This window comes from Chelmon rostratus, chromosome 6, assembly GCF_017976325.1.
Source record: "Chelmon rostratus isolate fCheRos1 chromosome 6, fCheRos1.pri, whole genome shotgun sequence".
Taxonomy (NCBI): domain Eukaryota; kingdom Metazoa; phylum Chordata; class Actinopteri; order Chaetodontiformes; family Chaetodontidae; genus Chelmon; species Chelmon rostratus.
This window is the reverse complement of record NC_055663.1, coordinates 19,489,721-19,501,682: the sequence shown is the minus strand read 5'-3', so window position 1 is coordinate 19,501,682 and position 11,962 is coordinate 19,489,721.

The window sequence follows — 11,962 nt, the reverse complement described above, 5'->3', positions numbered from 1 at the left end:
CTGTGGCAGAAACATCCTCCTGCTGTCAATTCCACTCCTGAATCTAGAGCAGTGGGCCCCTCCCTGTCCCTGTCCTCTGGACTACTCCGCTCCCCCTGACGGATGACTGGCAGTCTGCGATAAGCTGGCCAAGGCTACTAGAGACCGTAAACACGCAATAAAAGCAACCAACACTGTAGAGCCAAATAGCAGTATAACACCCTCCATTGAAACCAGCTGCTCACTATATTTCCAGCTCAATATATTTCACCAAAAATATAAAAATTCTGAAAAGTTGCACAACTTTTAGATCTAGATGACTCTACACGTTCATAGAGACAATCTCCTAAAAGGCCTCCCACTTCACAGCGGTAACAGTGGCTGATCACACATTCATCCATTCCAACATTGATCCATCTATGTGTTAATTTGCATATGTACATGTAGGCATTAACCTCCCATTTGACATTACGCAAGGTAAAAGAAGGGGCATCAGGGTGCTATACATTACAACAATTTGCCTGAGGAGTATTTATGGGATGCTACAAGCTGTGGCCAATCTGCGGACACAAACAACTAAATGAGCGCATAAATATAGATGACACGCTCCAGGCTTATGGCAGAAATATACGACCCCCCTCAGGCTATAGGTCCGTTTCAGCTTCTTCCCCCACCTTGAGCTCGGGGATTTGTATATGTATGGAACAAAGACGGAGGGGGAAGGCAGTGAGGCTCTTCTTCAGAGAGTCAGATTTATGATCTGGATAACTAGATGAGGGCAGATCAGCCTGTCGCGTCCACAGTGGTACGGTATATTTTCCAAGAAGCTTGCACTGCACTACAGGCGTAGAATGCATTGCCTGAATTCTACTTTCCTTGCCTCATGTAGCTTGTCTCTTGTCTGACATACAATCGCGTCAGCTGATGCATCACATGGAGTCATCATGAAAATATGTTCCATAATTTTTCGCATCTTGCTAAGGTATAAATCACCTTCTACAGCTGCTGGTATGGAACATCAAAGAAAGTGAGCAAAATGATAAAAGAGATGTAAGCATATAACATGCATGCTCTCATTTTCCCACTCATATCCCACTCTCAACCCGCTTTAGCTTGTCTCCTGTCACAGCACACGCCTTGCTTGTTGCTGGAGCCCTGATAAATCCCATCATATGCAGGGAGATGTGGCGGCATTCAGTCTCTCTTGACAAAGGTCTTTACCATTTCACAACACTGACCTTGACCTGGCTGCTGTTTGAAGAGCTGTGGAGCATGCTCTGTGGCTCAGGTGAGAGGGGAGGAGAGAGTGTGTCGTGGGTTGGATGATTGGAGGGGGTTCTAACAGGTTTTCCTGATGCATAGCAGACTCCCAGAAGGATAGAAACTATGAAGCACCATCCACTAAAACCTTTGGGATTCAAATCATCCCAGGTATTCATCGAATATGATTACCTCCTTGTGCTTGAGATGAAACCTTGTCCTCCGCAGTAAACATCTGTATCAGCCTGACCCGCTCATTCTGTCCACCGTCGTTTTTTACTGCTTATTCTGGATTTGTCCAAGGTATAGATGCATGTATTGTAGAAGCGGTTGTGGTGGACGATGCGTTCAAAGAGCACCTCACCTTGTCACCGTCCTGTCACTTTTCACTCCATATTTCAATATCTCCTTTTGTTCTCCACCCATGCCCTTCTCCACCTCTCCATATCAGACACCACAAGGCTTTTCTCCCATTTTCTCTCCTTGTCTCGCATCATCTCGTGACTTGGAGTGTTGTGTCCTGCTAAAAGTTTACCAGTTCGTATCGCAGCGAAATGACTGATGCTACATTTTTCATGCGGGGCATTAAAAATTCAAAAGATCCGTTCCCCCCTCTTCATTCTAAGACTCAAGGAAAAAAAACAAGTCTCAATAATGGATGAGAGAAAGGTTTGCTAAGAAAAGAGAGCCGGTGTGGTGCGATTGAGCTGAGGTGAGAGAGAGAGACGGGGAGTGAGAGGGGGGATGATGAATGGTTGGACATAGCGAGAAAGATGGACACAGATTGAGGGAAAAAAAGGAGCTGCTGACCAGCGGTTTTGATGGACAGAGAGAGGAAGAAGGTGTGTCTGTGTATGTTGAAGGTGATCTGACCTGGTGTGGTGAAACATTTTTCTTCCACGTGCAGCCTTTGTCCATGTGTATACACAGCTGGCTGCTCCTGGTGCTCTGCTCTCAGTCAGTCACGCACAGCAAACGCTGCCTGTTCTGCCTCACAATGCCAAACATTCAATACACACACATGTACAAACACACACACACGTAAACACACTCAGAGCTCTCATGACTTTATTGCCACGGGGCATATATTTGTCACTATAAAAGAACATTCACTGCTCAAGAGCCTGTTTGTCACAGAAAAGTGTTAAATTAGTTGGAAATTCCCCATTTTTAACATTCCCAAAGGCTCAACGCTGCTATTGTGTGAGTCTTGCTGGACGGCGGCAGCAAGCCGAGGATGGAGACACTTAACAACATGCCATGTAGAGGCTGACCAACCATAAAAGTTGTTCCATGTGATTTTCTGTGCAAGCACATATTATCACAGGCAATGACATTTCACAATAAATAAAACAGTAATTACTCTCAGAACAAAAAGCATCTACTGCAAATGTTTCAAATGTCATCTCCAATTTTCTTAACTCTCAAAAAGGAAATGCACATGTTGGCTTAATCGGCAGGCATTTGAACAGCCAAAGTCTGTGCAGAACACACCCCTAGACATTGTTATGGTTGCATCTACAGCAAAACAATAATTCCCAGTTGTTTTGAGCATCAACAGACAAAATATGCTGCATAAGAAGCAAAGGAACAGAGAGACAATATTAGACTCCTACGTTAAACTGTCACAAAAAAGGCCTAAAGTGCATCAAATATATCCGGTCAGCTGGGCACATATAAAATGTATGCCAATGGAAATAAGCTTTATTTATAATGTCCCTCCTGTACTAAGCCAACAAAACACTGCCACTGGGGTGACAAGGCCTCTCTCAGGATGCCATCTAGTGGCACATCATAAGACATACACACCTTACACTTTGTGATTTACGCAGCAATTTTGAGAATTGCCCTTTTCAAGAAAATAAAAAAGTTTCGCTGAAGGTAAATTTGGTAAAAACAGTAGAAATGCTCTATTCTGGCAACAATATACATTTATAGAGGACAAGAACTGTCACATTAGATGATTTTCTGTGCCACTTTAAAGCCCTCACACTGTAATAAATGAAATCAAACTCCTGAAAGGCATGTCCTTGTACAGAAGTGGATTCACAATGATCAGCCAGGACCAGTAAAGAATCAGTGACTTCACTGCAATACCAAGGCACCCTTCCCTTTTCTCGAAATATAAATGCATGCTTCAAGTCACACTCACAGGCGCACAGGCGCACAGGCACAAACACAAACACACAGATGTTACAAGGCTCATTAGTATGGTGCAGGGTGTTATCAGTCTAATGAGAGCAGTGTAAACATGTCGATCAGAGGGAGACAGTAGAGCGTCAGAACTGGGAAGCCAGAGACAGAACAGACTACCCATCCTGCCAAAAAAATCCCACAAGACAGCGGAGAAGACTGCAGACCCATCAACACATTGTACACTGGTACATGTCATGATAAGAACATAGTTAGCCTATTGAAGGGCGATATTCTAGATTTTTCTTACTTCCAACAAATCCCATGTAAAGACAAAAACCAATGTGAGAGCGACTCTTTCTACCTTCTGATCTATCGATTCTATCTAATTTTTTCAAAAAGCTAAATAATTTACTCAAAAAGCTGGCCATTGTAATTTACTTAAGCCGGAGTTAATACTGTATTTGCTGGGGACTATTTTCAGCGATGGATTTGGCAAGTTAGAGTGTATTTAAGGCAGCAGGACAGTGAACATGGGATCAATTCACAATAAACTACAGCGCTTGTGTTCGTCATAATGAAGGGATTTCAGCCATGTGACCTCATGATGTGTTTTTGGACAATAAGGCGTCATGGCACAGAAGAATAAACTATGTCAGGCATTGGATAGCAGACAATACTTAATAAAGTGATCAACTCATTGTTAGTTTTGGTCTTTTTATGGGATGTCTTTAAGGAATACCTTAAGACTCAAACATCTCTTGTTCTAATAGTTTTTCAGCACTCTTCACAGGATTTCTCACTTTGCCAACAAATGCCAAGAGTTCGCCTGGAGCTATTTTTGTAAAAGAGATGCTAACTGGACTATTTGTTAGTTCAGGCTTTCAAAACGATGGTAGATTATTCTACTAAACTGTAGATGGCCTAAACACACACAGACATTGAGAAACACTTGCACACAGCCGTACACATTCCCTCTCTATAATGAACAAATTCCGTCACCAGCCAGCATCAGGCAACACACACACACACACACACTCACACACACACACACACACACACACACACACACACACACATTCCCGCCACTATTCAACAACCCCTCTCATTGTGTTGATTTTGCTCCCTCTCCAGCTTTCATTTGGGTGTTTTATCTTTTGTTTACTGGTGGGTTTTATTCTCAGAGGCTCGGGGATGCAAAGTGTTGGCAGTAGCTCAGTTTGATCTGCGGTCGTGGATGAAAAGCGCCAGTGGGGGAAAACAAGGGCATTTTGGAAATATAAAAACACTGCCATGTAATTACAATGAAAATACATAAATATGAGTCCTCCTGACAGCGAGGGAAAGTGCCAGTGTCAGCATTGTGATGGTAAACAGTCTGCGAGGGAGTGTTTGTGTGACTCTGTGGGGGTCACCTCGACAATGGACGAGTCCAAGTTTCAACTGGGAAATAAAAAGTCCGGAAACTTCCTCACAATCCAACCAGCCCTTTCAGGCGTTGAGGCTGTGAGTCGGCACACAGCAGGCTGGTGGTGATTTAGCATCAACAACACCACAATACAGTTTTGATGTTGGAGGGAAAGGGGGGGCAAAGCACAGACGACAAGGAATTGCCAAAGAATATCAATGAATGGTTTTACTCATACAGCAGATAAAAGCAAGGCTGATTTGTTGGCCATACGCTAAAATAAAAGAAGATGGCCATCAATGCTTTGTACGTTTGCCAGATTTCATCAGATTTTGGCTTTGGATCTAATGATTCTGATAAAGTAGGGCTGGAAGATTGGATCAAAATTCTACATGATGATAAATATTGACATTTATCTCAATAGCAATGCCAATGATATTTTCAGGTTTATGTATGTTTCTGAAACAGGAGAAATACATAAATATTCTGGACAGAACTAGAGTAGACTGGCTGGATTTAAACTGTGACAAACTTGAATAACTGATTGGTCGATGAACATAAAATTAAATTCAGGAATTTAATCAAGTAAAAAAGTCAAATTTATGCTGGTCATAGCTTCTTAAATGTGAGGATTTTGCTCATTTTCTGTATTTCATACCATTTATTTTTTATTTTTTTGAAAATGCTTATGTTTTGAACATTTGAAGACGTCACCTCGGGCTCTCAGACTTTGCAGTGGGCATTTTTCACCCCTGACTTTTCAAAGACTGTACAATTAATCAGTAAATTAATTGATAATGAAAAGAGAGGTGGTCATAACTGGTTGAACTACTGTTTAAATGTCACTGGTTGTTTTAGCTGTTCCCAGTTTAATTACATGGTATCCCAACAACTTATAAAACTGATATGGGGACATTTTGGTTGCCAATATAAAATATTTAATTTACTGTCCAGATTGTAAAATCCTGTACTGCATTGCAAAGTAGATTTGGTGTCCTCCAAGTGAATTAAATACAAATCAACAGATGGTCAAACCCACATAGTTCTGCCATCCATCCACCATCACAGAACATAAATTTAGTCTTTGCACAGAGTTTATGTGGTGGAGTGGGCCTCTGAGTAGTGATTGCATGGCAGCAAGACATCATGAACAGGCACTATTCCCAGCATGGAAAAGATAAGAGACACTTTTGGCCACATTAAAAAAGTAAGAAGTAAACAACAGTCGAGAAACTTGGAACCACGTAATCACTCAATTCTGACAGAAGAAACTGCATCTGGGGAAAAGAGAAAGAGCAGCAGACTGAGGGAGGGAGAGAGAGAGGCGACGCTTATCGAGAGTGGCGCCATTTAGGGTCTACATTTCAAAAAGAACTGCATGCACTCCCAAGTCAACAACTAGTCACAACTGTAATGTGCACACATAAAGACAATCACTGACACAAGCACACGCACCCAGGCACATACACACCATAGTGTGCCCAGAAAACAACAACCTCACAACGACCCGTGCTTATCTCAACACACCCAGGCTTTCTCGCTTTGGCATTCACTCGCTCTCTCTCTCTTAAACATACAAACAGACACACACTGACACACACACAAGCCTATCTTTCATCCCAAAATTCATGGAGGCAAATCTCTCTCATCCTCGACCAAAACCATTCTTTCTCGTCAAGTCTCGCAGGCACTGTTCCCTCTTCTCTCCCAGCAATGCCTCTAAAATCTCCCCGTTTTCCTGGCAAACACTGACCAATTCACTGTCATAGCACACTCTGCATCCTTTCTTTTCTCTGGCCTTGTCACAGTCCAGTGGCTTTTTTTTCTCCTGAAATAATGTAGTTCAACTGAGGAAGACCCAAGCAAGTGTGACTATATTTGCTCATTAACCAAAACCAGGCGAGCCTACGTCAGTTGGCATCCTGTGGCACAGGTTTGCAGGGTTATAAACATTTCCTTAACCACAACAGATGTGGTTAAAAGAAACCCAAACCATGTTAAATCATGGCACATGGTGGCTTAGTAACAACTTAAATTTGTTATACTGTCATTGGTCATCATGGTCTGTATCACTGGTCATCATAATGCAACACAGCAGGAAAACTAAAGCTGGTTCCTAAATAATTTCTTGATACTGTTGTGATATCACTCTGCACAGCAGCAGGCTTAGTGAGGGTTATGGTCCAGAGGGCACAGAGCATGAGAGGCATGGCCTTTATATCTGGGCCTTGAGTCTCACAGGGATCTGACAACAGATTACAAGAGATTAGTGACATCATAAATTATCTTTCAGAGCCGTTTTATTTAAACAAAAGCAAGCTAGACTTAAAGACAGTACAATATAACGTGTAACATAGTATGACATAATTGACCATTTGTGGTACACTGCATTAATAGAGAGGTATAAAATAACAAACATTATTTCATATTTATGGTGCAGTACTTTACATTTCATGGAAGACAGTGAGTCATCCTTAGATGCTATCCTTTAGCCTGCCTGTGTTACGGTCTAATGTTAGGCTACACTGATCCTTGGTGGTCAGATGAAGTACTACAATTACTGTTAGTCAAGCTGAGGGGTTTTTGTGCAAAACATGGAGAGTCTTTGGTTATGTTTACAAGAAAAGCCTGGCTGAGACAACTGCTCATTGTTTACATGTATAAAATCTACTGTAATATTTACCTAAACCTCCCTAATTTAAATTCCACGTAGATCCCTTTGGAAATGTGATGTAAGTTTGTTCTAAAACAATGACACAGCAACATTTTTACACAAATAAGAAAAACTCATTCTTCTTCATCTCATTTAGCAATGAAATTTATATGAAATCAGCATCTTCATGAAGCAACAAATTAACTTGTAATTTACTTATATATATATGAGAATGTCAAATTAGGCACTTTTCACTATTTTGTGACGTTTTATTGAGGATAATTGACAAATTAACAAATGATGAAATTAAGTCAGCTGCAGTCCTACTTGTGATATTACAATTACTTCCTTTTCTATTGTTATTATAATATTATACCAATATGAAGGGAAGATATAGAAAAGCAAATCAGGTAGGGAATATTTTTCAGCAGGCACTTTAACCACTGTATTTATGTAGTGAGGCCTCTGTTTTATCATCATATAATTATCATTTGGTCAATTTAAATAAACACAGCATGATTTAATGAGGTGAATAGTGCAAACTAATAGAGTGTTCTTGACATGTCAGTAGAAAAATAGGGAAACACTTCTTGCAATTGCCTTGTTTTTCCATTTTCTTCTGCACAGTACCACCACATAACAATCGGGTAGTGGACACAAAAATATGAAAATAAATGAGATGGAGAAAATTATGAGGACTACAAAGGCAGTGGTCATGAAAGAGAGACTGTAAGAAGCAGTTTTACAACAGTTTAACAACAAACGTGACACTGGACATCCAGTAGGAGCTGAATGTCATTGAGGAGTTTTTAAAAGTATCCCTCACAATGGACGAGAGATGGGAGACCACAGGAGCTGGGTAAATGAGGTGGAGCAGATGTGGCTTGAAAACAGACAGTAAACTTAAAAAGGTTGAAGCAATTTTGGAATAATAGCTCACTGGATTTTAACAAGACTATTTTTGACTTAATTTTTAAAAAGGGCAATTGATGTTCTTTTGATAACACTTTTGTGTTCTGTGACATTATACTTTCAGCAAGGTGATTATTCAACTCTGGATATGTAAAGGGCCCAGTATGTGGTGTTAAGAGTGATCTGCATTATACTGTAATGTAAGATGTAACTTGGACAAAATAACAAACACGCTTGATTGGGGCGCTGTGTTGTATTGGCTATCATCGCCTTTTCCACATCCAAACTTTTATGCTTACAATCAACGGAAATTTCACTTTAACTACTTATAAATGATCGTATAATGTTTTCGCCTGATTTAATGGCGTTAAAGTAAAGCCTAACTTCCTACCTTTCTAACCAAATATTGTTTTAATTGTTTACCTTGCCTTTACCAGAGTCGGTAAAGAGACGCTATCGCCGGACATCCGGTTCACTTCACTGTCAACACGTCAGGACCGCACATCTTTCCTTCAAAATGAACATGCTTCAACAACTCAAAATTGTGCACTAAAGGCAATTTAATTTTCATTTAGAGTCTAACGTTACACCAACACCTGCTGGATGTTTTCTTAAACTTTCTTGTCAGTACAGTCACTTGCAAAATACCAGCTGATGCATTAAATTTCGCAATTACGCCCACATGTACCATGTATGCACATACAACAATCTACTGCCGTGAAAGTTAGCTAGCTAAATTAAGCTAAGTTAACATATGAGCCACACTGTTTAAATTAGCTTGAAACAATGTAGCATAATGTAAGTATATGCTAACCATACACCTTACATCTAACGTTTTTACTGCACATGGCAGGAAAACCAAATGTGTAGTAAACAAAGGTGACATGAACTTCGGGAACAGAGCCATCATTAACATTAACTGCAAAAACTTAATTACACCTGTTTTTCTGGGCATAACAAGTTTAGCTAACTGTTAGCACTCCTGGGGACTTCCTGTGCTAAGAAAAAGAGTCGGGTGTGTGGCTACTGAAAATCAGGCTTTCCAAATATTTTTCGACTTTAATTAATTGCGTCGAGTGGCATTATACTAAGCCTGTCTCTACTTAGTATAATGCCACTCGACGATGCCTCCCTGCTAATGAGGGATGCCTCATTAGCAAAAAATATTAGCTAGTACCTTTGAGATGTTTGCACTCTTGATACATTGGAGTCCCAGAGCTAGCTTAAGCGTCTCTTTTTCTAAATTCATACTTTAAAACGACGTGCAGGTTTGACACTTTATTTAGATATTTTGACACTTACCTGCGTTGTGAAGACATTTTTGGGTTCATGAACGACTCCTCTATATGTGGCTAGTACAAAAATTGTTCTGTGGGCTGCATAATTATACAAGAAATAAACTTAATCTCATCAGCCTTCAAGCGCATGCTGCTATTTGTTGTACTACAACGTCCCTCCTTGTGCTTCTGGTCTTTGAACCCAGCACTGGCCCATGCTTTGTCCAAATGGTACAGTAAGGGTGCAGAAGATAATAATAATAATAATAATAATAATACTAATGCAATTCAATCCAACACCATCATACTTTATGGCCACAAGAAAATTGCCAATTAACTGCAGGAGGGCCACAATGAGTATTGCAGAGATGTTGTTCTGGTTTGTTTTATATTCTACATGTGTAATTAAAACACTGATTTTTCCATAGTTCATGAATACATGACAATTGAGTTTGAAAAGCCTCATTATGCTGCATGTTATCTCAGACACTGATGCAGTATGGAAAGCCCTTTTGCATCTACATAATCTCTCCTGTACTATTTTTTTTTTTTTTTACTTTTAAAATCAGATATTTACCAAACCATTCCTCCATCAGAATGATTAAATTGTTATTAAAAGTCTCTGGCATCCATACAAAGATCTGGATTAGGCTCATGCATCTGTCTGGTATGATATTTGCGTAGATGCACGTTGATTGTTCATTGTTTGCTGAGCCTCACCTAAATAGTTGTACATATTTTGCTTTTCTAGAAGTAAACCAAACAGTGAAACATCCGTTTCAGTGTAGTGACCCCACTGATGTCGTGAGTCTACTGCCTCTTCTCTCTCCAGTGAACAAACTCTGATTCATCTGTGCTTTTAATCAGCATTGAACTCTTGGAGTAAATCCTCCGAGCGCTAATCCATGAGCAACCGGCATTGTGCAGAGTAGCCATCAAGGGAGCAAAATAAGGGCAATGCATCTAACACAGAAATAAGCCCACAGAATGATTTAAAGTGCTATAGTGTAGATCAGCACCAAGCATTGGTCGTAGCTGGAAATAGTCAGTTATCCTGGTAATGAGGATTAAACACATGTAACCCATGTTAAGTCATTTAAGTCATGACTGGACGTATAATGGCGCTATACTCCTGAAGTGGGAAATCGACACTATGGTTTGTTTTAAAAGAAAAAGGTCAAAAAACTTTATGTGCACATTTATGTTCATTTACACAAACATACTGCTATTGGTACTGGTAGGTTTGATTGTTTGATTTAGGTGAGCTCGAAAAATAAAGGCCAGTTTATGTTTACTGCTCATTATATAAGGAGTTCAGGGGGATTTTTTTTTTTTTTTTTTTTTTTTTTTTTTTTTTACAAACATATCCTTAATCTCTGCTGACTTCCTCTGGTTGCATGAAAAGACGATTTGTGTTTTCATTGTCGTTTTTGTGGCAGAATTTGCTTGCAGGGCTTTTTGAAAGGAGACAAAGAGTGTAACGTTTTTGTAATTGGTGTCTTATGTCCATGTAAACTGGGCACTTGCATGTTTGACAAAGCTGCACAACAACCACATGCTGGAACTGGGAAATTGTGGGAGGAGATAATATTCTTCTTTTGAGAAGGGAGGGGAATGACATTGGAGCCTATTTTATTAATGAAGCCTAAGCATAGACAGAGCTCATTAATGTACAAGTGGAAACAAGCATTCACTGCGTATACTATGCAGTGGATTTACCCTATGCTTCTGTTTCTGTTTTTCCCCTCAGGCCATCATGTGCAGTCTCATGAAGTGTTACATAACGTCCTGGCAGCAAAGCAGCGCGCCTCATGAAGCCGAGCAGTGTCAACACCGGAGGTACTCTTGACGAGCAGGACGACTCGCAAGAGATTTAGGCGGAAATTGCTGCCCTGTTAAAAAAATAAAGAAAAAAATCAGATTGCACTCAACTCGTTTATTTCTGCAGCACATTTAAGATCCGATATTTCGTCAGTTCAATGGATGTTGACGCAGCGTCGACCAGAAGGTGTTCGCACGGATAGACGCGCGCATTACGCGCTGCGTCTGCCGTCTGCGCCCCTCCCTCTCTGACTCCCAGCAGCCCGGTGATGCTGTCATAAACCGGAGAATAAATCCCCGTTTAACGATCCTGAAGGGGGCCGTCGTATTTTCTGAATGGTTATTATGGTAGGCTGCATTAATTTGTAAGTACAAGCCTATAATGTGTTACTGGATGCGACCTCATTCAGAGCTATAAACGGCTGCAACCTGCTTGTCATAGGCTGTTGCTGTTTATATTTAGGCTGACATATACGGGCGCATCGTTTGTGCAGCCGAGGTCGGCGTGAATAATAAATT